Source organism: Coffea eugenioides, chromosome 5 (genome assembly GCF_003713205.1).
Source record: "Coffea eugenioides isolate CCC68of chromosome 5, Ceug_1.0, whole genome shotgun sequence".
NCBI lineage: Eukaryota > Viridiplantae > Streptophyta > Magnoliopsida > Gentianales > Rubiaceae > Coffea > Coffea eugenioides.
Genome location: NC_040039.1, coordinates 1,249,561 through 1,254,361, shown reverse-complemented (window position 1 = coordinate 1,254,361; position 4,801 = coordinate 1,249,561). Strand labels below are relative to the sequence as shown.

General features: G+C 43.9%; 1 non-coding gene across 1 annotated transcript; it reads right to left on the bottom strand.

Annotated features, from left to right (window-relative positions):
• Positions 1 to 4,409: 4,409 nt before the first annotated feature.
• LOC113772687 lies at positions 4,410 to 4,516 on the bottom strand. Its single transcript, XR_003468647.1, has one exon. It is a non-coding gene; the product is annotated as a small nucleolar RNA R71 (small nucleolar RNA).
• Positions 4,517 to 4,801: the final 285 nt, after the last annotated feature.

Genomic DNA, 4,801 nt, shown 5'->3' with positions numbered 1-4,801 from the left:
AACTATCTGCTGGCCCAAGAAGTGCTGTCGGGTATTGGCAAGCCCTCGAGAACAGGTAATGTCGCGCTAAAATTAGACATGTTTAAGGCATACGATAGGGTGTCCTGGCTTCATATTGTTAGTGTGTTACGGTGGTTTGGATTTGGAGAGCAATTCATTGACAGGGTTTGGCGCTTGCTTTCTAATGTGTGGTTCTCAGTCCTAGTCAATGGTGCGTCGCATGGTTTTTTTAATCGGCTAGGGGACTTCGGCAGGGGGATCCTTTATCCCCGGCATTATTTGTCATCGGAGCTGAGGTGCTGTCATAGGGTTTGAATAACCTTACGCTACAATCCGATTTTGTGGGATTTCGTGTTCCACACGGGTGTCCTCCTATCACTCATTTGGCTTTTGCTGATGATGTAATCATCTTTGCGAATGGCTCGTCTAACTCATTGAAGCATATTATGCGGGTGCTGGAGTTATATCATCAATCCTCGGGGCAGTTGGTTAACGCTCAAAAGAGTGGATATTTAGTTCATCCGTCACTGCCTCCGTCTCGACGAAGGATGATTGAGCGGATCACGTAGTTTGCCAGGCAGTCTTTTCCATTTCGCTACTTGGGGTCTCCCTGTACCTAGGTCGGTGTAAATCTTTGTATTTTGGGGCAGTAAGCCAAGCTATCTTGGGAAGGGTGTTGTCGTGGAAGTCAAGGTTTCTCTCTCCAGGCGAGAAATTGATCCTTATCAAGCATGTCCTTGCCTCTGTTCCCGTCCATTTGCTCTAAGCTGTTGTGGTGCCTAGCTCGGTATTCACGATGATAGAAAAGGTGTGTGCTAATTTTCTACGGGGATCAATGGCTGAGAAAACAAAGTTCCATTGGATACGATGGTCTCAACTGTGCTACCCGATGGAAGAGGGTGGGGCAAGATTTCGAAGACTCCAAGATGTCTACAGAGCCTTTTCGTGCAAGTTATGGTGGAGGTTTCGGACTGGAGATTCACTTTGGGTGACTCTTATGCACACTAAATACTGTAGGGAAGAGCATCCTTGTCAAGTGCCGCTCAGTTTATCTGCTACGGCTATTTGGAGACGAATGTGAAATGTTAGTCGACAGGTGGAGCTGTCAATGTTATGGCAAGTTAATGGGGGCTCCTGTCACTTCTGGTACGATTGGATAGGCAGTGGTGCTTTATTTCTCAGATCGCCAGTCATCCCGGACCTCACTTTTGGGGACTTTGTCACAAATGGAAACTGGAATATCCAGTTGCTATCTCAGGCCTTACCACTGGGCATCATCTCCTCAATCTTACAGCAACCGATACCTCAAGGTAGTCGTGTAGATAAGGCTGTGTAGATGCCGACAACATCTGGGAAATTCACGCTAGCGTCGAATTTTGGTGAGGTTCGTCAAGCCCGCTACACTTCTGCTGTTTTATCACAGGTATGGCACCCTCAGATACCATTGAAGGTGTCCTTCTTCATGTTACGGCTATTGATAGGAAGGCTGCCGATGGCGCATACGCTATGTCAGATTGGTTTTCAAATGCCGTCGAAGTGTCTTTGTTGTCGGAGCCCATCTTGTGAATCTATTGAACATGTGTTTGCGTTGGGACAGGTCGCCATGGAGGTCTGGGGATATTTTGGGGGTGTGTGTGGAGTGACTGGTACAGGGTCCTTACTGCGCGCTCGAATGGGTGCGTGGTGGTTTGTTGGGCAGAAAGCGGCGAGGAGGCGTTTTTTGTTCACAACTCTCCCTAGTCTCATTTGCTGGCATATCTGGAAGGCTAGGAATAAAGCCGTTTTTGAAGGCAAACCAATGCAGTCGGCAGTTATTGTTCAGGCAGTATTCGGGGAAGTTAAGATGCTGGTTGAGATTCAGTTTAAGGGTAAGGTTGGGGTCCATACATTTCAACAGTTATATGATTGGTACTCTCATCCAGCTCGCGCGTTTGTATTCCAGTTGATACTTTGGATAGTGCCGGAGGTCGGGATGCTAACGCTGAATACGGACGGGTGCTCAAAAGGCAATCCGGGTCCGGGCGGTGGTGCTGGAGTCCTGCGTGATTCATCAGGAAGCCCTCAATTTGCTTTTTCGGCTTTTTTGGGGGATACATCCAGTTTATGTGCGGAGACTATGGCCCTTTTGCTTGGGCTTCGCGAATGTGCTCAGAGGTAGTTTGGTAATGTGAGCATCCAGTTAGATTCCTTGGTCTTGGTGGGGATTCTGCGGAAGCAATTTCAGCGTCTTGGCATATCCGGAGGGAGGTGTGGCAGATTTGGCAGTTGCTGGGTGAGTCCCCTCGGATAGTTCATTACTACAAGGAGGCGAACAAGGTTGCGGATATTTTATCTAATATGGGAGTTGCTTACCTTGAGCAGCAGGTTAGGGTTTATGATTGATAGGGATATAATTATGCATTTTATTTGTGGTTATTTGGTCTTAATTTTGGCAGTTTATTATGCAAAGTATTGAATTTCTGTTCATAATGGGTATTTGTGTTACTTATAGGCAATTGGTGTTAAAAGTGATAAAAAGGGCAAATTCCAGAAGACTGTGCCTTCTCTGGCGTGCCCACGCCAGACAACGCAGAGTTGCGTGAAAAAGCCGGATTGCGGGTCTTATTCCTGGGGCCACCGCCTTTCCTTGGAGCCATACTTTAAACTTACGTGGGATTAGGAAATAGAATTGGAAGATGACTTTTGGTAACAATCCAATGGGGGAAAAGGAAGCAAATTTTTTGAAGAAACCCACCTATTATTTCGGCTAGCAAAAAGGAAACGGCGGCGCAAACAATAAAAAGAAGACAACAATAGACTAGGGAGGGATCTTCGTCTTGGACTTTTTTTTTCTCTGCTTTTGCTTTATCATTCCTGTGGCCTTTTCACTGCGTCTTTCATTCAGCAAAAACTCCATGAAAACTCCGAATTGCTTCATCGTTATGTGGCAAGGCTAATTTCTTTTATGTAGTTGAGGAATAAATCAAGGATCGGGGCACCATAACTGTGAGATCGTTTTAATTGTTTATTTTTAATTTATATGTTCATGGGTATTTGATTATTCTCTATTTTTTTCCTGAGTTATTTTTGTTTAGATTTATTGGATAATTAGGCCTGTTACTCGATTGTCTAAATAATTGATAGCCAATTAGGATGTTGGCGCGTCGCCTTTAAGCATCTCGATTAGTGGCAAACGAGACAATTGCACCGCCTCGCAAGCGGTCTAATTTGGATCGTGGGGATAATTAATCTAGCCTAAATAAATTCGCATGTGTGTTTGTCATCTAGAATTGGGTCTTTCTAATTCCTAATGCTGTGGCTACATGAAATCCTGTGAGCGTTTCTGGGGTTGTCTAGTCACAAGAGGGTAGTTTATGAGCGTCTCTTGACTACCATAAAATTAAGAAAAGATTGGTGGTTGGGCGCGTCGCTTGACCACTATAACCAGTTTATTCGTGAGTATATGAATTGTCCCTTGTATCTGTGATCAGTTGTGTGTTTCGATGCCAAGATTAATTCCTTGACTAGGTTGTTTTAATTAATTTTTATTTGTGTAATTTGGTTCCTGCTATCTTACTCAACTTTGAATTTCCATTTTTATTCCTTTTTAATTAGTTGGTACTATTGCTAAAAATTCCCCCCCATTTTCCTTTGTGATTTGCCTACCTGTTCCCTGAGGAGACGACCCTACTTGCCCTGTTTACAAATTAAATTTGAGATTGTGTTGGTTGGCAACTAGGCTGTTATTTTTAACTTTATTTTTGGAGGTTTGACACCCACCAAATTTTGGCGCCGTTGCCGGGGAACTGGTGTTTTAAGTGACTTATTGCACAGATTTTAGTTTTATTTTTATTTATTTTTTTCTTTTTTATTTTATGCCTCGATCTTCTCGTACAGGAGAATTAGAATTTGATCCAGAGATCGAGAAGACTGCAAGAACGTTGACTAAGGAGGCAAAGTTGCGTAAACAACAAGATTCAACGTCACCTTCAGAATCTGAGCAAGAGTTTATTTCCAGTGATTCATCAAGTGAATCTGAAGAAAACAAAGTGCATATTCCCCGAGTAGCAATGGCAGCCCCAAAAACTTTGAGGGAGTTGGCAACTCCTAACGTGAACTAACAGCCATTATGCATTACATTTGCTAACACGGAAGAGGCATTTGAGTTTAAGTCTGGTTTTATTCACTTACTTCCTACTTTTCGTGGTAGTGAAGACCCACATAAACACTTGAAAGAATTTCATGTGGTGTGCTCCACAATGAGACTTCAAGGAGTCACTGAGGACCACATCAAGTTAAGAGCCTTCCCTTTCTCTTTGGCAGATAAGGCTAAAGATTGGTTATTTTACCTGCCATCAGGATCCATCACTACGTGGGAAGAATTGAAGAGAAGATTCCTCGAGAAATTTTTTCCTGCCTCTAGAGCCGCCAATATAAGGAAAAAAATATGTGGAGTTAGGCAGGCGAATGTGGAAACTCTATATGAGTACTGGGAGCGCTTTAAACAACTGTGTGCCAGTTGCCCACATCATCAAATCCCGGACCAGCTCTTAATACAATATTTCTACGAGGGATTATCACCCATGGATAGGAGCATGTTAGATGCAGCCAGTGGCGGCGCTCTAGTGAACAAGACCACAGACGAAGCCACGTTATTGATCTCCACCATGGCTGAAAATTCCCAACAATTTGGAGTGAGAGCTGATGGAGCAATAAGAAGGGTCAATGAAGTGAATCACTCTGCCTTAGAGGGTAAACTATCTGAGCTTACCTCTCTGGTGCGTCAAATGGCAAGGGGGCAATTACAATCTGTGAAGACTTG